General features: G+C 40.5%; 1 long non-coding RNA gene across 1 annotated transcript; it reads right to left on the reverse strand.

The window, feature by feature from the left end:
* Nucleotides 1-10640: 10640 nt before the first annotated feature.
* Nucleotides 10641-11285, reverse strand: LOC307225479. Its single transcript, XR_013843032.1, has 2 exons — nt 10805-11285; nt 10641-10773 (listed from the first exon to the last, which is right to left on the reverse strand). It is a non-coding gene; the product is annotated as an uncharacterized lncRNA (long non-coding RNA).
* Nucleotides 11286-23188: the final 11903 nt, after the last annotated feature.

Below are 23188 nucleotides of genomic sequence, written 5' to 3' on the forward strand. Positions count from 1 at the left end.
GAAGGCTTTTTATCACAGGACAAGAAATCAGCCCTCGACAACTTAACCAGCAGAAAAACATTTTTTGAAAAAATCCCTAAGCCCCGGGGTCACAATTTCATCAGAAATCTGACTTTCAGCAATTCAATCAAAAATGGTGCAAAACGCTTGCAAATGCTCCGCTGAAAGGTTTGGCGGTCGAAAGAGAAGGCTTTATATCACAGGAAAAAGAAATCAGCCCTCGACAACTTAACCAGCAGAAAAACATTTTTTGAAAAAATCCCTAAGCCCCGGGGTCACAATTACATCAGAAATCTGACTTTCGGCAATTCACTCAAAAATGTTGCCAAACACTTGCAAATGCTCCGCTGAAAGTTTTGGCGGTCAAAAGAGAAGGCATTTTATCACTGGAAAAAGAAATCAGCCCTCGACAACTTAACCGGCAGAAAAAGATTTTTTTGAAAACATCCCTAAGCCCCGGGGTCACAATTTCATCAAAAGTCTGACGTTCTCCAATTCACTCAAAAATGGTTCCAAACGTTTCCAAATGTTCCCATGAGAGGTTTGGCGGTCAAAAGAGAAGGCTTTTTATTACAGGAAAAGAAATCAGCCTTCGACAACTTAACCGGCAGAAAAAGATTTTTGAAAAAATCCCTAAGCCCTGGGGTCACAATTTCATCAAAAGTTTGACGTTGTCCAATTCACTGAAAAATAGTGCCAAACCGATCCAAATGTTCCCATGAGAGGTTTGGCGGTCAAAACAGAAGGCTTTTTATCACAGCAAAAGAAATCAACCCTCGACAACTTAACCGGCAGAAAAACATTTTTTGAAAAAATCCCTAAGCCCCGGGGTCACAATTTCATCAGAAATCTGACTTTCGGCAATTCACTCAAAAATGTTGCCAAACACTTGCAAATGCTCTGCTGAAAGTTTTGGCGGTCAAAAGAGAAGGCCTTTTATTACAGGAAAAAGAAATCAGCCCTCGACAACTTAACCGGCAGAAAAAGATTTTTTTGAAAACATCCCTAAGCCCCGGGGTCACAATTTCATCAAAAGTCTGACGTTCTCCAATTCACTCAAAAATGGTTCCAAACGGTTCCAAATGTTCCCATGAGAGGTTTGGCGGTCAAAAGAGAAGGCTTTTTATTACAGGAAAAGAAATCAGCCTTCGACAACTTAACCGGCAGAAAAAGATTTTTGAAAAAATCCCTAAGCCCTGGGGTCACAATTTCATCAAAAGTTTGACGTTGTCCAATTCACTCAAAAATAGTGCCAAACGGATCCAAATGTTCCCATGAGAGGTTTGGCGGTCAAAACAGAAGGCTTTTTATCACAGCAAAAGAAATCAACCCTCGACAACTTAACCGGCAGAAAAACATTTTTTGAAAAAATCCCTAAGCCCCGGGGTCACAATTTCATCAGAAATCTGACTTTCGGCAATTCACTCAAAAATGTTGCCAAACGGTTCCAAATGTTCCCATGAGAGGTTTGGCGGACAAAACAGAAGGCTTTTTATGACAGGAGAAGAAATAAGCCCTCGACAACTTAACCGGCAGAAAAAGATTTTTTTCAAAAAATCTCTAAGCCCCGGGCTCACAATTTCATCAAAAGTCTGACGTTCTCCAATTCACTCAAAAATGGTGCCAAACAGTTGCAAATGTTCCCATGAGAGGTTTGGCGGTCAAAAGAGAAGGCTTTTTATCACAGGACAAGAAATAAGCCCTCAACAACTTAACCGGCAGAAAAAGATTTTTTTGAAAAAATCCCTAAGCCCCGGGTCACAATTTCATCAAAAGTCTGACGTTCTCCAATTCACTCAAAAATGGTGCCAAACAGTTCCAATTGTTCCCATGAGAGGTTTGGCGGTCAAAACAGAAGGCTTTTTATCACAGGAAAAGAAATCAGCCCTCGACAACTTAACCGGCAGAAAAACATTTTTTGAAAAAATCCCTAAGCCCCGGGGTCACAATTTCATCAGAAATCTGACTTTCGGCAATTCACTCAAAAATGTTGCCAAACACTTGCAAATGCTCCGCTGAAAGTTTTGGCGGTCGAAACAGAAGGCCTTTTATCACAGGAAAAAGAAATCAGCCCTCGACAACTTAACCGGCAGAAAAAGATTTTTTTGAAAACATCCCTAAGCCCCGGGGTCACAATTTCATCAAAAGTCTGACGTTCTCTAATTCACTCAAAAATGGTTCCAAACAGTTGCAAATGTTCCCATAAGAGGTTTGGCGGTCAAAAGAGAAGGCTTTTTATTACAGGAAAAGAAATCAGCCTTCGACAACTTAACCGGCAGAAAAAGATTTTTTGAAAAAATCCCTAAGCCCCGGGGTCACAATTTCATCAAAAGTTTGACGTTGTCCTATTCACTCAAAAATAGTGCCAAACGGTTCCAAATGTTCCCATGAGATGTTTGGCGGTCAAAAGAGAAGGCCTTTTATCACAGGAAAAAGAAATCAGCCCTCGACAACTTAACCGGAAGAAAAACATTTTTTTGAAAACATCCCTAAGCCCCGGGGTCACAATTTCATCAAAAGTCTGACGTTCTCCAATTCACTCAAAAATGGTTCCAAACGGTTCCAAATGTTCCCATGAGATGTTTGGCGGTCAAAAGAGAAGGCTTTTTATTACAGGAAAAGAAATCAGCCTTCGACAACTTAACCGGCAGAAAAAGATTTTTTGAAAAAATCCCTAAGCCCTGGGGTCACAATTTCATCAAAAGTTTGACGTTGTCCAATTCACTCAAAAATAGTGCCAAACGGATCCAAATGTTCCCATGAGAGGTTTGGCGGTCAAAACAGAAGGCTTTTTATCACAGCAAAAGAAATCAACCCTCGACAACTTAACCGGCAGAAAAACATTTTTTGAAAAAATCCCTAAGCCCCGGGGTCACAATTTCATCAGAAATCTGACTTTCGGCAATTCACTCAAAAATGTTGCCAAACGGTTCCAAATGTTCCCATGAGAGGTTTGGCGGTCAAAACAGAAGGCTTTTTATGACAGGAGAAGAAATAAGCCCTCGACAACTTAACCGGCAGAAAAAGATTTTTTTCAAAAAATCTCTAAGCCCCGGGCTCACAATTTCATCAAAAGTCTGACGTTCTCCAATTCACTCAAAAATGGTGCCAAACAGTTGCAAATGTTCCCATGAGAGGTTTGGCGGTCAAAAGAGAAGGCTTTTTATCACAGGACAAGAAATAAGCCCTCAACAACTTAACCGGCAGAAAAAGATTTTTTTGAAAAAATCCCTAAGCCCCGGGTCACAATTTCATCAAAAGTCTGACGTTCTCCAATTCACTCAAAAATGGTGCCAAACAGTTCCAATTGTTCCCATGAGAGGTTTGGCGGTCAAAACAGAAGGCTTTTTATCACAGGAAAAGAAATCAGCCCTCGACAACTTAGCCGGCAGAAAAACATTTTTTGAAAAAATCCCTAAGCCCCGGGGTCACAATTTCATCAGAAATCTGACTTTCGGCAATTCACTCAAAAATGTTGCCAAACACTTGCAAATGCTCCGCTGAAAGTTTTGGCGGTCGAAACAGAAGGCCTTTTATCACAGGAAAAAGAAATCAGCCCTCGACAACTTAACCGGCAGAAAAAGATTTTTTTGAAAACATCCCTAAGCCCCGGGGTCACAATTTCATCAAAAGTCTGACGTTCTCCAATTCACTCAAAAATGGTTCCAAACAGTTGCAAATGTTCCCATAAGAGGTTTGGCGGTCAAAACAGAAGGCTTTTTATCACAGGACAAGAAATAAGCCCTCGACAACTTAACCGGAAGAAAAACATTTTTTTGAAAAAATCCCTAAGCTCCGGGGTCACAATTTCATCAAAAGTCTGACGTTCTCCAATTCACTCAAAAATGGTGCCAAACGGTTGCAAATGTTCCCATGAGAGGTTTGGCGGTCAAAAGAGAAGGCTTTTTATTACAGGAAAAGAAATCAGCCTTCGACAACTTAACCGGCAGAAAAAGATTTTTTGAAAAAATCCCTAAGCCCCGGGGTCACAATTTCATCAAAAGTTTGACGTTGTCCAATTCACTCAAAAAGTGCCAAACGGTTCCAAATGTTCCCATGAGAGGTTTGGCGGTCAAAACAGAAGGCTTTTTATCACAGCAAAAGAAATCAACCCTCGACAACTTAACCGGCAGAAAAACATTTTTTGAAAAAATCCCTAAGCCCCGGGGTCACAATTTCATCAGAAATCTGACTTTCGGCAATTCACTCAAAAATGTTGCCAAACGGTTCCAAATGTTCCCATGAGAGGTTTGGCGGTCAAAACAGAAGGCTTTTTATGACAGGAGAAGAAATAAGCCCTCGACAACTTAACCGGCAGAAAAAATTTTTTTTCAAAAAATCTCTAAGCCCCGGGCTCACAATTTCATCAAAAGTCTGACGTTCTCCAATTCACTCAAAAATGGTGCCAAACAGTTGCAAATGTTCCCATGAGAGGTTTGGCGGTCAAAAGAGAAGGCTTTTTATCACAGGACAAGAAATAAGCCCTCAACAACTTAACCGGCAGAAAAAGATTTTTTTGAAAAAATCCCTAAGCCCCGGGTCACAATTTCATCAAAAGTCTGACGTTCTCCAATTCACTCAAAAATGGTGCCAAACAGTTCCAATTGTTCCCATGAGAGGTTTGGCGGTCAAAACAGAAGGCTTTTTATCACAGGAAAAGAAATCAGCCCTCGACAACTTAGCCGGCAGAAAAACATTTTTTGAAAAAATCCCTAAGCCCCGGGGTCACAATTTCATCAGAAATCTGACTTTCGGCAATTCACTCAAAAATGGTGCCAAACGCTTGCAAATGCTCCGCTGAAAGTTTTGGCGGTCAAAATAGAAGGCCTTTTATCACAGGAAAAAGAAATCAGCGCTCGACAACTTAACCGGCAGAAAAAGATTTTTTTCAAAAAATCTCTAAGCCCCGGGGTCACAATTTCATCAAAAGTCTGACGTTCTCCAATTCACTCAAAAATGGTTCCAAACAGTTGCAAATGTTCCCATAAGAGGTTTGGCGGTCAAAAGAGAAGGCTTTTTATTACAGGAAAAGAAATCAGCCTTCGACAACTTAACCGGCAGAAAAAGATTTTTTGAAAAAATCCCTAAGCCCCGGGGTCACAATTTCATCAAAAGTTTGACGTTGTCCTATTCACTCAAAAATAGTGCCAAACGGTTCCAAATGTTCCCATGAGAGGTTTGGCGGTCAAAACAGAAGGCTTTATATCACAGGAAAAAGAAATCAGCCCTCGACAACTTAACCAGCAGAAAAACATTTTTTGAAAAAATCCCTAAGCCCCGGGGTCACAATTTCATTAGAAATCTGACTTTCAGCAATTCAATCAAAAATGGTGCAAAATGCTTGCAAATGCTCCGCTGAAAGGTTTGGCGGTCGAAAGAGAAGGCTTTATATCACAGGAAAAAGAAATCAGCCCTCGACAACTTAACCAGCAGAAAAACATTTTTTGAAAAAATCCCTAAGCCCCGGGGTCACAATTTCATCAAAAGTCTGATGTTCTCCAATTCACTCAAAAATGGTGCCAAACAGTTGCAAATGTTCCCATGAGATGTTTGGCGGTCAAAAGAGAAGGCTTTTTATCACAGGACAAGAAATAAGCCCTCGACAACTTAACCGGAAGAAAAAGATTTTTTTGAAAAAATCCCTAAGCCCCGGGGTCACAATTTCATCAAAAGTTTGACGTTGTCCTATTCACTCAAAAATAGTGCCAAACGGTTCCAAATGTTCCCATGAGAGGTTTGGCGGTCAAAACAGAAGGCTTTTTATCACAGGACAAGAAATAAGCCCTCGACAACTTAACCGGAAGAAAAACATTTTTTTGAAAAAATCCCTAAGCCCCGGGGTCACAATTTCATCAAAAGTCTGATGTTCTCCAATTCACTCAAAAATGGTGCCAAACAGTTGCAAATGTTCCCATGAGATGTTTGGCGGTCAAAAGAGAAGGCTTTTTATCACAGGACAAGAAATAAGCCCTCGACAACTTAACCGGAAGAAAAAGATTTTTTTGAAAAAATCCCTAAGCCCCGGGGTCACAATTTCATCAAAAGTCTGACGTTCTCCAATTCACTCAAAAATGGTGCCAAACAGTTGCAAATGTTCCCATGAGAGGTTTGGCGGTCAAAAGAGAAGGCTTTTTATTACAGGAAAAGAAATCAGCCTTCGACAACTTAACCGGCAGAAAAAGATTTTTTGAAAAAATCCCTAAGCCCCGGGGTCACAATTTCATCAAAAGTCTGACGTTCTCCAATTCACTCAAAAATGGTTCCAAACAGTTGCAAATGTTCCCATAAGAGGTTTGGCGGTCAAAAGAGAAGGCTTTTTATTACAGGAAAAGAAATCAGCCTTCGACAACTTAACCGGCAGAAAAAGATTTTTTGAAAAAATCCCTAAGCCCCGGGGTCACAATTTCATCAAAAGTTTGACGTTGTCCTATTCACTCAAAAATAGTGCCAAACGGTTCCAAATGTTCCCATGAGAGGTTTGGCGGTCAAAACAGAAGGCTTTTTATCACAGGACAAGAAATCAGCCCTCGACAACTTAACCAGCAGAAAAACATTTTTTGAAAAAATCCCTAAGCCCCGGGGTCACAATTTCATCAGAAATCTGACTTTCAGCAATTCAATCAAAAATGGTGCAAAACGCTTGCAAATGCTCCGCTGAAAGGTTTGGCGGTCGAAAGAGAAGGCTTTATATCACAGGAAAAAGAAATCAGCCCTCGACAACTTAACCAGCAGAAAAACATTTTTTGAAAAAATCCCTAAGCCCCGGGGTCACAATTTCATCAAAAGTCTGATGTTCTCCAATTCACTCAAAAATGGTGCCAAACAGTTGCAAATGTTCCCATGAGATGTTTGGCGGTCAAAAGAGAAGGCTTTTTATCACAGGACAAGAAATAAGCCCTCGACAACTTAACCGGCAGAAAAAGATTTTTTTGAAAACATCCCTAAGCCCCGGGGTCACAATTTCATCAAAAGTCTGACGTTCTCCAATTCACTCAAAAATGGTGCCATACAGTTGCAAATGTTCCCATGAGAGGTTTGGCGGTCAAAAGAGAAGGCTTTTTACCACAGGACAAGAAATAAGCCCTCGACAACTTAACCGGCAGAAAAACATTTTTTGAAAAAATCCCTAAGCCCCGGGGTCACAATTTCATCAGAAATCTGACTTTCGGCAATTCACTCAAAAATGTTGCCAAACACTTGCAAATGCTCCGCTGAAAGTTTTGGCGGTCAAAAGAGAAGGCCTTTTATCACAGGAAAAAGAAATCAGCCCTCGACAACTTAACCGGCAGAAAAAGATTTTTTTGAAAACATCCCTAAGCCCCGGGGTCACAATTTCATCAAAAGTTTGACGTTGTCCAATTCACTCAAAAATAGTGCCAAACGGATCCAAATGTTCCCATGAGAGGTTTGGCGGTCAAAACAGAAGGCTTTTTATCACAGCAAAAGAAATCAACCCTCGACAACTTAACCGGCAGAAAAACATTTTTTGAAAAAATCCCTAAGCCCCGGGGTCACAATTTCATCAGAAATCTGACTTTCGGCAATTCACTCAAAAATGTTGCCAAACGGTTCCAAATGTTCCCATGAGAGGTTTGGCGGTCAAAACAGAAGGCTTTTTATGACAGGAGAAGAAATAAGCCCTCGACAACTTAACCGGCAGAAAAAGATTTTTTTGAAAAAATCCCTAAGCCCCGGGGTCACAATTTCATCAAAAGTCTGACGTTCTCCAATTCACTCAAAAATGGTGCCAAACAGTTGCAAATGTTCCCATGAGAGGTTTGGCGGTCAAAAGAGAAGGCTTTTTATTACAGGAAAAGAAATCAGCCTTCGACAACTTAACCGGCAGAAAAAGATTTTTTGAAAAAATCCCTAAGCCCCGGGGTCACAATTTCATCAAAAGTCTGACGTTCTCCAATTCACTCAAAAATGGTTCCAAACAGTTGCAAATGTTCCCATAAGAGGTTTGGCGGTGAAAAGAGAAGGCTTATTATTACAGGAAAAGAAATCAGCCTTCGACAACTTAACCGGCAGAAAAAGATTTTTTGAAAAAATCCCTAAGCCCCGGGGTCACAATTTCATCAAAAGTTTGACGTTGTCCTATTCACTCAAAAATAGTGCCAAACGGTTCCAAATGTTCCCATGAGAGGTTTGGCGGTCAAAACAGAAGGCTTTTTATCACAGGACAAGAAATCAGCCCTCGACAACTTAACCAGCAGAAAAACATTTTTTGAAAAAATCCCTAAGCCCCGGGGTCACAATTTCATTAGAAATCTGACTTTCAGCAATTCAATCAAAAATGGTGCAAAACGCTTGCAAATGCTCCGCTGAAAGGTTTGGCGGTCGAAAGAGAAGGCTTTATATCACAGGAAAAAGAAATCAGCCCTCGACAACTTAACCAGCAGAAAAACATTTTTTGAAAAAATCCCTAAGCCCCGGGGTCACAATTTCATCAAAAGTCTGATGTTCTCCAATTCACTCAAAAATGGTGCCATACAGTTGCAAATGTTCCCATGAGTGGTTTGGCGGTCAAAAGAGAAGGCTTTTTACCACAGGACAAGAAATAAGCCCTCGACAACTTAACCGGCAGAAAAAGATTTTTTTGAAAAAATCCCTAAGCCCCGGGGTCACAATTTCATCAGAAATCTGACTTTCGGCAATTCACTCAAAAATGGTGCCAAACGCTTGCAAATGCTCCGCTGAAAGTTTTGGCGGTCAAAATAGAAGGCCTTTTATCACAGGAAAAAGAAATCAGCCCTCGACAACTTAACCGGCAGAAAAACATTTTTTGAAAAAATCCCTAAGCCCCGGGGTCACAATTTCATCAGAAATCTTACTTTCGGCAATTCACTCAAAAATGTTGCCAAACACTTGCAAATGCTCCGCTGAAAGTTTTGGCGGTCGAAACAGAAGGCCTTTTATCACAGGAAAAAGAAATCAGCCCTCGACAACTTAACCGGCAGAAAAAGATTTTTTTGAAAACATCCCTAAGCCCCGGGGTCACAATTTCATCAAAAGTCTGACGTTCTCCAATTCACTCAAAAATGGTTCCAAACAGTTGCAAATGTTCCCATAAGAGGTTTGGCGGTCAAAAGAGAAGGCTTTTTATTACAGGAAAAGAAATCAGCCTACGACAACTTAACCGGCAGAAAAAGATTTTTTGAAAAAATCCCTAAGCCCCGGGGTCACAATTTCATCAAAAGTTTGACGTTGTCCTATTCACTCAAAAATAGTGCCAAACGGTTCCAAATGTTCCCATGAGAGGTTTGGCGGTCAAAACAGAAGGCTTTTTATCACAGGACAAGAAATAAGCCCTCGACAACTTAACCGGAAGAAAAACATTTTTTTGAAAAAATCCCTAACCCCCGCGGTCACAATTTCATCAAAAGTCTGACGTTCTCCAATTCACTCAAAAATGGTGCCAAACAGTTGCAAATGTTCCCATAAGAGGTTTGGCGGTCAAAAGAGAAGGCTTTTTATCACAGGACAAGAAATAAGCCCTCGACAACTTAACCGGCAGAAAAAGATTTTTTTTGAAAAAATCCCTAAACCCCGGGGTCACAATTGCATCAAAAATCTGACTAAAGGAATTAATGCAGTCACTGCTGGCCGGGACATTTTGGGACCCAATTATCCAACGCCACTAAATTCTGGTGTACTTTTTAACATAATAGTGTAAACAGGGATTAACATAGAAACACTGAGAAGCCATTCCCCCCAACCTACTACTTTATATGGAAACAACTGGAAAAACCTCTGTGATTTAGGCTACCACCATGGCGCCTTTTTGGAAAACGAACACTTCTGAGGTCATGCTTACTACTGCTTTACTACTGTTTTACTACTACTTTACTACTACGTTACTACTGCTTTTCTACTACTTTGTTACTGTTTTACTATCGCTTTACTACTACTTTACCACCATTTCACTGCAGCTTTACTACTGCTTTGCTACTACTTTGCTGCTACTTTGCTATTACTTTACTACTTTACTGCTGCTTTACTACCATTTTACTACTATTTTACTACTACTATTTTTCTACAATTTTACTACTTTACTGCCTTACTACCATTTTACTACTATTTTACTACTGTGTTACTACTACTTTACTGCTATTTTAATACTATTCCACCACTTTACTATTGTTTAACCTAACCGGCAGAATTTTTAAAAACCGGCAGAATTTTTTTAAAAAAATCCCTATGTGTTAGAGCCTGCCGTTACAAGTGGCACTTCTTTAAGGTAAAATAAAGACACAGAAAGCTAGCTATATTTCCATAGTAAGAGAGAGCAGCCCCTCTGTCTGCCCTTCTCCGATTTATTCTCCTTTGTTCTGTCCAGCTGCATGGCCGTTTGCCAATCTCATGTTACCTACATCCGGCCAAGCTTTTATTGCCCCCATCATTACATTCCAATACATTGTAAAGCTCAGAGTGCTGGTCACGAGGTCCGGAGGTACCCTGCAGTATTTACAAACCTCTGCCATGGCTTTATGACTCCCACATGCCCTCTTTCTTTATTTTATTAATCAGAGCCATAAATGTCCGTTCCAATATGAAACCGGATGCGGGCCGCGGACTGGAGAACCATGCAGTACACATAGAAATTAAAGAAGGAATACATTGTATATAGCAACACAAAATAATGCAAATAACTACTATAATGATCACTAAAATCAATAAATGTCGAAGCCAACTTCCATCCGGAAGCCAAGAATATAAGAATTCTGATTCCAAGCTGCATGGTAGGCTTCCTTTCCAGTTTATAGCCATGCACTGTCACTCCTATAGCACTGAGATTGGTCACTGTATGTTCCTGTAAGAGAACAAGAGCTATTAAAAGTGAATTTCAATGTATATTGACAGTTTGGCTATATGCCCCATGATTCTTTCCCCTCTCTAATTTGAAAACAAATGGGGGCAGGCATACACACCCAACATTTAGAAGCATGCAATAAAACTTAATCATATCTTGCACAAAAATATTATTCCTCCATATCTTATGATAATTTTCTCCCCTAAAAGTCTTATTCAACAAAGCTGTTCTTATAGTTCGAGAGTGGCTGAGCCATGGATGCTGCCAGCCAGAGTAGGATTCTGATGACAGCGGCTTGCCAGCTGATAAGGTGAAATATGGTGGTTTCAACTGGACTGGGTCGTCTGCTTCTCTTCCTTGTATAACGGTGCAGCAAAGGATGGCAAGGCAGATGGTGGGGAAGGCACTTCCGCAATTGAAGGGACTCGCCATGGCTGCACGCATTGAGCTGGAACCCACAAAGGCTTGTCCTCTAGGTGGCGCATGCGGAAAGGTTTCAATGCTTCATCCACAAAATGTTGACAAAGTGTAGGGGAGTTCCACATGCCCTGAGGCAGGACAACCCACTGATATCGCTGGGTGGGCTGCGAATTGTTATATGCTGGCAATGTAAAAGCAAACCGTTCCCTGTCTGCTGGATCCAGTGGGATAGAGAAGAAACAGTCCTTTAAATCAATCACTGCCAACTGATATTCTCGTGGGGGCATATTTGGATTTGCCATGCCAGGTTGTAAAGTTCCCATTTGCTGTATTTGTTCCTTGACTTTTACTGACTGCTGCAGCTCTTTCAAGATTTTAAAATCAAAAGGTTGGTGCTGGGCTTGAGTTCCTGCTGGGGCACCAGCAGGGGGCACAATAACAGGGTACGCCATGGTATCCTGAGATAAGGAACAGGCAAGGACTGCACGTTGAAAAGGGGTAGCTTGTTCTGCCGCTGAAAGAGTAGGGTCATTTCCAGCCAGACCACTGTATTTTTACAGGATTGGGTCCTCTGGTGAGGAACTGTAATCTGGAGGTTTGGGGTCTGGGGCTGCTGGCAAAGCAAGTGCTGGAACAGGCGGCATCACAGCAGGCTGGACTAAAGAAGCTGGAGGTGATGTTGGCAATACAGCCATGGAGATATTTTTTGGTGATAAAGAACCCATAGCATAACGAATCTTGCACCAAGCATTTAAAATCCGAACACCGAAGCTGGGGTGTCTGTGAAAATGTGCTCCAATCTTATCCCAATGTTTTATTTCCCAAGTCCCATGTGCAGCAAGCCAGGGGCAATGCTCATCGATGGCCAGAATGAGCTGTATCAAATCGCCATCAGGAACTTCCAATTTGTTGGAGGAGAGGAGAAATTTTAAGTCTCTTAAAAATTTCTGTTGGGGAGAAGACAGACAGCTGCCCATATTTCTAAAATCAATATATAAGGGATCGACTCACCGGGATCTTTTTTAAAAGATGTATAAGCGCTTTGAAATCCTTGCCGGACGTGGTGAGCCAATGATATCCACTGCTTGGATCGAAAGTCCTCTCACAGTGTCTTTTAAAATCCTCTTAGTCTGCCTCAGACTGTTTCCTTTAAGTTGCTTCTCTCGGTTCTCTTTGAAGTCTGAAGTCAGTCTCACACTGCTTCCTTTAGCCAGCCTCCTTTCTTTTAAGTTTCCTCTTCTTTTAATTGAGCCTCAGAGAGGGCACCACTTGTTGGAGCCTGCCGTTACAAGTGGCACTTCTTTAGGGTAAAATAAAGACGCAGAAAGCTAGCTATATTTCCATTGTAAGAGAGAGCAGCCCCTCTGTCTGCCCTTCTCCGATTTATTCTCCTTTGTTCTGTCCAGCCGCATGGCCGTTTGCCAATCTCATGTTACCTACATCCGGCCAAGCTTTTATTGCCCCCATCATTACATTCCAATACATTGTAAAGCTCAGAGTGCTGGTCACGAGGTCCGGAGGTACCCTGCAGTATTTACAAACCTCTGCCATGGCTTTATGACTCCCACACCTATGCCCCGGGGTCACAATTTCATAAAAAATCTGACTTTCGGCCATTCACTCAAAAATGTTGCCAAATGGTTGCAAATGCTCCCCTGAGAGGTTTGGCGGTCGAAACAGAAGGCTTTTTATCTCAGGAAAAGAAATCAGCCCTCGACAACTTAACCGGCAGAAAAAGATTTTTTTGAAAAAATCCCTAAGCCCCGGGGTCACAATTTCATCAAAAATCTGACTTTCGACCATTCACTCAAAAATGTTGCCAAACGGTTGCAAATGCTCCCCTGAGAGGTTTGGCGGTTGAAACAGAAGGCTTTTTATTTCTGGAAAAGAAATCAGCCCTTGACAACTTAACCGGCAGAAAAAGATTTTTTTGAAAAAATCCCTAAGCCCCGGGGTCACAATTTCATCCAAAATCTGACTTTCGGCAACTCAGTCAAAAATGGTGCCAAACGGTTGCAAATGCTCCGCTGAAAGGTTTGGCGGTTGAAACAGAAGGCTTTTTATCACAGGACAAGAAATCAGCCCTCGACAACTTAACCGGCAGAAAATTATTTTTTTGAAAAAATCCCTAAGCCCCGGGGACACAATTTCATCAAAAGTCTGACGTTCTCCAATTCACTCAAAAATGGTGCCAAACAGTTGCAAATGTTCTTAAAGCGATTTTACTACTATTCCACCACTTTACTATTGGACCATTTTACTACCGCTTTGCTACTACTTTAATACTATCTTACTGCTGTTTCACTACTGCCTTACTACCATTTTACTACTATTTGACTACTGCGTTACTACTACTTTACTGCTATTTTACTACTATTCCACCACTTTACTATTGTTTTTCCATTACTTAACTGCTACTTCACTACTGGTTTACTATTGCTTTACTACCACTTTACTTCCACTTTACTACTGCTACTTTATTACTTATAGTACTTTACTATTTATACAGTAGACCTTCCTGAACAATGGCATGCCTGTCTATAGTAACAAATAGTATTGTTACTATTTTATTCATTGTATATACTGCCCTTATCCGTAGATTTCAGGTTGGCTTACAACTTTAAAATGCAAGGTAAAAAACACAAAATACACAATAAAAACAAGAACAAGAACAAACCAATAAGCCTCCTCCCTCAACCTCTCCTTTGGCTTGTCCTTCACTCATGACTTCTCTCTTGTTCCTTGATCTTAACTTCCCCACTTTTTCATCAAAAATCTGACTTTCGGCAACTCACTCAAAAATGTTGCCAAATGGTTGCAAATGCTCCCCTGAGAGGTGTGGTGGTCGAAACAGAAGGCTTTTGATCACAGGATAAGAAATCAGCCCTCAACAACTTAACCAGCAGAAAAAGATTTTTTTGAAAAAATCCCTAAGCCCCGGGGACACAATTACATCAAAAATCTGACTTTCGGCCATTCACTCAAAAATGTTGCCAAATGGTTGCAAATGCTCCCCTGAGAGGTTTGGCGGTCAAAACAGAAGGCTTTTTATGACAGGACAAGAAATAAGCAATTCACTCTAAAGTGCTTACAAACAGTTGCAGATGCTCCCCTTAATGCTTTAGCGGTCGAAACAGAAGGCTTTTTATCACAGGACAAGAAATAAGCCCTCGACAACTTAACCGGCAGAAAAAGATTTTTTTAAAAAAAATCCCTAAGCCTAAATCTGACTTTCAGCAATTCAATCAAAAATGGTGCCAAACGCTTGCAAATGCTCCGCTGAAAGGTTTGGTGGTCGAAATAGAAGGCTTTATGTCACAGGAAAAAGAAATCAGCCCTCGACAACTTAACGGCCAGAAAAACATTTTTTGAAAAAATCCCTAAGCCCCGGGGACACGATTTCATCCAAAATCTGACTTTCGGCAACTCACTCAAAAATGGTGCCAAACGCTTGCAAATGCTCCGCTGAAAGGTTTGGCAGTGGAAACAGAAGGCTTTTTTTCACAGGACAAGAAATCAGCCCTCGACAACTTAACCGGCAGAAAAATATTTTTTTGAAAAAATCCCTAAGCCCCGGGGACATGATTTCATCCAAAATCTGACTTTCGGCAACTCACTCAAAAATGGTGCCAAACGGTTGCAAATGCTCCCCTGAGAGGTTTGTCGGTCGAAACAGAAGGCTTTTTATCTCAGGAAAAGAAATCAGCCCTCGACAACTTAACCGGCAGAAAAAGATGTTTTTGAAAAAATCCCTTACACAATTTCATCAAAAATCTGACTTTCGGACATTCACTCAAAAATGTTGCCAAACGGTTGCAAATGCTCCCCTGAGAGGTTTGGCGGTCGAAACAGAAGGCTTTTTATCTCAGGAAAAGAAATCAGCCCTCGACAACTTAACCGGCAGAAAAAGATGTTTTTGAAAAAATCCCTTACACAATTTCATCAAAAATCTGACTTTCGGACATTCACTCAAAAATGTTGCCAAACGGTTGCAAATGCTCCCCTGAGAGGTTTGGCGGTCGAAACAGAAGGCTTTTTATCTCAGGAAAAGAAATCAGCCCTCGACAACTTAACCGGCAGAAAAAGATGTTTTTGAAAAAATCCCTACAATTTCATCAAAAATCTGACTTTCGGCCATTCACTCAAAAATGGTGCCTACTGAAGAAAGTCGCAAAAACCACTGGGCTGCTAAGATATAATCTAAATCAAATCCCTTGTTTTTACTACTGGCTCCTCACACAGCTCCTGACTCACAACAGTGTGTTGCCCATCGCTCAGTTCTGACTAAAAGAATTAAGGCAGCCACTGCTGAAGGGGACATTTTGGGACCCAAAATATCCAACGCCACTAAATTCTGGTGTACTTTTTAACATAATAGTGTAAACAGGGATCAACATACAAACACTGAGAAGCCATTCCCCCCGCCCCACTACTTTATATGGAAACAACAGGAAAAACCTCTGTGATTGAGGCTACCAACATGACGCCTTTTTGGACAACGAACACTTCTGAGGTCATGCTTACTACTGTTTTACTACTACTTTACTGCTACTTTACTACTACTTTACTACTACCTTACTACTAATTTACTACTACTTTACTATCGCTTTACTACTGCTTTACTCTGACTTTACTACTACTTTACTACCATTTTACTACTACTACTTTACTACTACTTTACTACTACATTACTACTACTTTACTACCATTTTGCTACTACTATTCTGCAATTTTACTACAACTTTGCTACTACTTTAAAGCTATTTTGCTACTATTCCACCACTTTACTATTGGACCATTTTACTACCTCTTTACTACTACTTTACTACTATCTTACTGCTGTTTCACTACTGCCTTACTACCATTTTACTACTATTTTACTACTGCATTACTACTACTTTACTGCTATTTTAATACTATTCCACCACTTTACTATTGTTTAACCTAACCGGCAGAATTTTTTTTTTTTGAAAAAATCCCTAAGCCCCGGGGTCACAATTTCATCAAAAGTTTGACGTTGTCCAATTCACTCAAAAATAGTGCCAAACGGTTCCAAATGTTCCCATGAGAGGTTTGGCGGTCAAAACAGAAGGCTTTTTATCACAGCAAAAGAAATCAACCCTCGACAACTTAACCGGCAGGAAAAGATTTTTTTGAAAAAATCCCTAAGCCAAAATCTGACTTTCAGCAATTCAATCAAAAATGGTGCCAAACGCTTGCAAATCCTCCGCTGAAAGGTTTGGTGGTCGAAATAGAAGGCTTCATATCACAGGAAAAAGAAATCAGCCCTCGACAACTTAACCGCCAGAAAAACATTTTTTGAAAAAATCCCTAAGTCCCGGGGACACGATTTCATCCAAAATCTGACTTTCGGCAACTCACTCAAAAATTTTGCCAACCGGTTGCAAATGCTCCCCTGAGAGGTTTGTCGGTCGAAACAGAAGGCTTTTTATCTCAGGAAAAGAAATCAGCCCTCGACAACTTAACCGGCAGAAAAAGATGTTTTTGAAAAAATCCCTTACACAATTTCATCAAAAATCTGACTTTCGGACATTCACTCAAAAATGTTGCCAAACGGTTGCAAATGCTCCCCTGAGAGGTTTGGCGGTCGAAACAGAAGGCTTTTTATCTCAGGAAAAGAAATCAGCCCTCGACAACTTAACCGGCAGAAAAAGATGTTTTTGAAGAAAAATCCCTACAATTTCATCAAAAATCTGACTTTTGGCCATTCACTCAAAAATGGTGCCTACTGAAGAAAGTCGCAAAAACCACTGGGCCGCTAAGATATAATCTAAATCAAATCCCTTGTTTTTACTACTGGCTCCTCACACAGCTCCTGACTCACAACAGTGTGTTGCCCATCGCTCAGTTCTGACTAAAAGAATTAAGGCAGCCACTGCTGAAGGGGACATTTTGGGACCCAAAATATCCAACGCCACTAAATTCTGGTGTACTTTTTAACATAATAGTGTAAACAGGGATCAACATACAAACACTGAGAAGCCATTCCCCCCGCCCCACTACTTTATATGGAAACAACTGGAAAAACCTCTGTGATTGAGGCTACCAACATGACGCCTTTTTGGACAACGAACACTTCTGAGGTCATGCTTACTACTGTTTTACTACTACTTTACTACTACTTTACTACTACCTTACTACTGATTTACTACTACTCTACTATTGCTTTACTACTACTTTACTCTGACTTTACTACTACTTTACTACCATTTTACTACTACTACTTTACTACTACTTTACTACTACTTTACTATCGCTTTACTACTATTTTACTACTGTTTTACAACCAATTTACTACTACTTTACTACTGCTTTACTACTACTTTACTACTACTTTACTACCATTTTGCTACTACTATTCTGCAATTTTACTACAACTTTGCTACTACTTTAAAGCTATTTTGCTACTATTCCACCACTTTACTATTGGACCATTTTACTACCTCTTTACTACTACTTTACTACTATCTTACTGCTGTTTCACTACTGCCTTACTACCATTTTACTACTATTTTACTACTGCATTACTACTACTTTACTGCTATTTTAATACTATTCCACCACTTTACTATTGTTTAACCTAACCGGCAGAATTATTTTTTTTTGAAAAAATCCCTAAGCCCCGGGGTCACAATTTCATCAAAAGTTTGACGTTGTCCAATTCACTCAAAAATAGTGCCAAGCGGTTCCAAATGTTCCCATGAGAGGTTTGGCGGTCAAAACAGAAGGCTTTTTATCACAGCAAAAGAAATCAACCCTCGACAACTTAACCAGCAGAAAAACATTTTTAGAAAAAATCCCTAAGCCCCGGGGTCACAATTTCATCAGAAATCTGACTTTCGGCAATTCACTCAAAAATGTTGCCAAACACTTGCAAATGCTCCGCTGAAAGTTTTGGAGGTCGAAAGAGAAGGCTTTTTATCACAGCAAAAGAAATCAACCCTCGACAACTTAACCAGCAGAAAAAGATTTTTTGAAAAAATCCCTAAGCCCCGGGGTCACAATTTCATCAAAAGTCTGATGTTCTCCAATTCACTCAAAAATAGTGCCAAACGGTTCCAAATGTTCCCATAAGAGGTTTGGCGGTCAAAAGAGAAGGCTTTTTATTACAGGAAAAGAAATCAGCCTTCGACAACTTAACCGGCAGAAAAAGATTTTTTGAAAAAATCCCTAAGCCCCGGGGTCACAATTTCATCAAAAGTCTGATGTTCTCCAATTCACTCAAAAATAGTGCCAAACGGTTCCAAATGTTCCCATGAGAGGTTTGGCGGTCAAAACAGAAGGCTTTTTATCACAGCAAAAGAAATCAACCCTCGACAACTTAACCGGCAGAAAAAGATTTTTTTGAAAAAATCCCTAAGCCAAAATCTGACTTTCAGCAATTCAATCAAAAATGGTGCCAAACGCTTGCAAATGCTCCGCTGAAAGTTTTGGCGGTCGAAAGAGAAGGCCTTTTATCACAGGAAAAAGAAATCAGCCCTCGACAACTTAACCGGCAGAAAAAGATTTTTTTGAAAACATCCCTAAGCCCCGGGGTCACAATTTCATCAAAAGTCTGACGTTCTCCAATTCACTCAAAAATGTTGCCAAACGGTTGCAAATGCTCCCCTGAGAGGTTTGGCGAACGAAACAGAAGGCTTTTTATCTCAGGAAAAGAAATCAGCCCTCGACAACTTAACCGGCAGAAAAAGATTTTTTGAAAAAATCCCTAAGCCCCGGGGTCACAATTTCATCAAAAGTCTGACGTTCTCCAATTCACTCAAAAATGGTTCCAAACAGTTGCAAATGTTCCCATAAGAGGTTTGGCGGTCGAAAGAGAAGGCTTTTTATTACAGGAAAAGAAATCAGCCTTCGACAACTTAACCGGCAGAAAAAGATTTTTTGAAAAAATCCCTAAGCCCCGGGGTCACAATTTCATCAAAAGTCTGATGTTCTCCAATTCACTCAAAAATAGTGCCAAACGGTTCCAAATGTTCCCATGAGAGGTTTGGCGGTCAAAACAGAAGGCTTTTTATCACAGCAAAAGAAATCAACCCTCGACAACTTAACCGGCAGAAAAAGATTTTTTTGAAAAAATCCCTAAGCCAAAATCTGACTTTCAGCAATTCAATCAAAAATGGTGCCAAACGCTTGCAAATGCTCCGCTGAAAGTTTTGGCGGTCGAAAGAGAAGGCCTTTTATCACAGGAAAAAGAAATCAGCCCTCGACAACTTAACCGGCAGAAAAAGATTTTTTTGAAAACATCCCTAAGCCCCGGGGTCACAATTTCATCAAAAGTCTGACGTTCTCCAATTCACTCAAAAATGTTGCCAAACGGTTGCAAATGCTCCCCTGAGAGGTTTGGCGAACGAAACAGAAGGCTTTTTATCTCAGGAAAAGAAATCAGCCCTCGACAACTTAACCGGCAGAAAAAGATTTTTTGAAAAAATCCCTAAGCCCCGGGGTCACAATTTCATCAAAAGTTTGACGTTGTCCAATTCACTCAAAAATAGTGCCAAACGGTTCCAAATGTTCCCATGAGAGGTTTGGTGGTCAAAACAGAAGGCTTTTTATCACAGCAAAAGAAATCAACCCTCGACAACTTAACCGGCAAAAAACATTTTTTGAAAAAATCCCTAAGCCCCGGGGTCACAATTTCATCAGAAATCTGACTTTCGGCAATTCACTCAAAAATGTTGCCAAACACTTGCAAATGCTCCGCTGAAAGTTTTGGCGGTCGAAAGAGAAAGCCTTTTATCACAGGAAAAAGAAATCAGCCCTCGACAACTTAACCGGCAGAAAAAGATTTTTTTGAAAACATCCCTAAGCCCCGGGGTCACAATTTCATCAAAAGTCTGACGTTCTCCAATTCACTCAAAAATGGTTCCAAACAGTTGCAAATGTTCCCATAAGAGGTTTGGCGGTCAAAAGAGAAGGCTTTTTATTACAGGAAAAGAAATCAGCCTTTGACAACTTAACCGGCATAAAAAGATTTTTTGAAAAAATCCCTAAGCACCGGGGTAAAAATTTCATCAAAAGTTTAACGTTGTCCTATTCACTCAAAAATAGTGCCAAACGGTTCCAAATGTTACCATGAGAGGTTTGGCGGTCAAAACAGAAGGCTTTTTATCACAGCAAAAGAAATCAGCCCTCGACAACTTAACCAGCAGAAAAACATTTTTTTGAAAAAATCCCTAAGCCCCGGGGTCACAATTTCATCAAAAGTCTGACGTTCTCCAATTCACTCAAAAATGGTGCCAAACAGTTGCAAATGTTCCCATGAGAGGTTTGGTGGTCAAAAGAGAAGGCTTTTTATTACAGGAAAAGAAATCATCCTTCGACAACTTAACCGGCAGGAAAAGACTTTTTGAAAAAATCCCTAAGCCCCGGGGTCACAATTTCATCAAAAGTTTGACGTTGTCCAATTCACTCAAAAATAGTGCCAAACGGTTCCAAATGTTCCCATGATAGGTTTGGCGGTCAAAACAGAAGGCTTTTTATCACAGCAAAAGAAATCAACCCTCGACAACTTAACCGGCAGAAAAACATTTTTTGAAAAAATCCCTAAGTCACAATTTCATCAGAAATCTGACTTTCGGCAATTCACTCAAAAATGTTGCCAAACACTTGCAAATGCTCCGCTGAAAGTTTTGGCGGTCAAAACAGAAGGCCTTTTATCACAGGAAAAAGAAATCAGCCCTCGACAACTTAACAGGCAGAAAAAGATTTTTTGAAAAAATCCCTAAGCCCCGGGGTCACAATTTCATCAAAAGTTTGATGTTGTCCAATTCACTCAAAAATAGTGCCAAACGGTACCAAATGTTCCCATGAGAGGTTTGGCGGTCAAAACAGAAGGCTTTTTATCACAGCAAAAGAAATCAACCCTCGACAACTTAACCAGCAGAAAAACATTTTTTGAAAAAATCCCTAAGTCCCGGGGTCACAATTTCATCAAAAGTCTGACGTTCTCCAATTCACTCAAAAATGGTGCCAAACAGTTGCAAATGTTCCCATGAGAGGTTTGGCGGTCAAAAGAGAAGGCTTTTTATCACAGGACAAGAAATAAGCCCTCGTCAACTTAACCGGCAGAAAAAGATTTTTTTGAAAAAATCCCTAAGCCCCGGGGTCACAATTTCATCAAAAGTCTGACTTTCGGCAATTCACTCAAAAATGTTGCCAAACACTTGCAAATGCTCCGCTGAAAGTTTTGGCGGTCGAAAGAGAAAGCCTTTTATCACAGGAAAAAGAAATCAGCCCTCGACAACTTAACCGGCAGAAAAAGATTTTTTTGAAAACATCCCTAAGCCCCGGGGTCACAATTTCATCAAAAGTCTGACGTTCTCCAATTCACTCAAAAATGGTTCCAAACAGTTGCAAATGTTCCCATAATGGGTTTGGCGGTCAAAAGAGAAGGCTTTTTATTACAGGAAAAGAAATCAGCCTTCGACAACTTAACCGGCGGAAAAAGATTTTTTGAAAAAATCCGTAAGCACCGGGGTAAAAATTTCATCAAAAGTTTGACGTTGTCCTATTCACTCAAAAATAGTGCCAAACGGTTCCAAATGTTCCCATGAGAGGTTTGGCGGTCAAAACAGAAGGCTTTTTATCACAGCAAAAGAAATAAGCCCTCGACAACTTAACCAGCAGAAAAACATTTTTTGAAAAAATCCCTAAGCCCCGGGGTCACAATTTCATCAAAAGTTTGACGTTCTCCAATTCACTCAAAAATAGTGCCAAACGGTTGCAAATGTTCCCATGAGAGGTTTGGCGGTCAAAAGAGAAGGCTTTTTAACACAGGACAAGAAATAAGCCTTCGACAACTTAACCGGCAGAAAAAGATTTTTTGAAAAAATCCCTAAGCCCCGGGTCACAATTTCATCAAAAGTCTGACGTTGTCCAATTCACTCAAAAATAGTGCCAAACGGTACCAAATGTTCCCATGAGAGGTTTGGCGGTCAAAACAGAAGGCTTTTTATCACAGCAAAAGAAATCAACCCTCGACAACTTAACCAGCAGAAAAACATTTTTTGAAAAAATCCCTAAGTCCCGGGGTCAAAATTTCATCAAAAGTCTGACGTTCTCCAATTCACTCAAAAATGGTGCCAAACAGTTGCAAATGTTCCCATGAGATGTTTGGCGGTCAAAAGAGAAGGCTTTTTATCACAGGACAAGAAATAAGCCCTCGACAACTTAACCGGAAGAAAAAGATTTTTCTGAAAAAATTCCTAAGCCCCGGGGTCAAAATTTCATCAAAAGTCTGACGTTCTCCAATTCACTCAAAAATGGTGCCAAACAGTTTCAAATGTTCCCATGAGAGGTTTGGCGGTCAAAAGAGAAGGCTTTTTATTACAGGAAAAGAAATCAGCCTTCGACAACTTAACCGGCAGAAAAAGATTTTTTGAAAAAATCCCTAAGCCCCGGGGTCACAATTTCATCAAAAGTTTGACGTTCTCCAATTCACTCAAAAATAGTGCCAAACGGTTCCAAATGTTCCCATGAGAGGTTTGGCGGTCAAAAAAGAAGGCTTTTTATCACAGCAAAAGAAATCAACCCTCGACAACTTAACCGGCAGAAAAACATTTTTTGAAAAAATCCCTAAGCCCCGGGGTCACAATTTCATCAAAAGTCTGACGTTGTCCAATTCACTCAAAAATAGTGCCAAACGGTTCCAAATGTTCCCATGAGAGGTTTGGCGGTCAAAACAGAAGGCTTTTTATCACAGCAAAAGAAATCAACCCTCGACAACTTAACCAGCAGAAAAACATTTTTTGAAAAAATCCCTAAGCCCCGGGGTCACAATTTCATCAGAAATCTGACTTTCGGCAATTCACTCAAAAATGTTGCCAAACATTTTCAAGTGCTCCGCTGAAAGTTTTGGCGGTCAAAAGAGAAGGCCTTTTATCACAGGAAAAAGAAATCAGCCCTCGACAACTTAACCGGCAGAAAAAGATTTTT

The sequence above is a fragment of the Podarcis cretensis genome (assembly GCF_951804945.1).
Source record: "Podarcis cretensis genome assembly, chromosome: 10".
Classification (NCBI taxonomy): domain Eukaryota; kingdom Metazoa; phylum Chordata; class Lepidosauria; order Squamata; family Lacertidae; genus Podarcis; species Podarcis cretensis.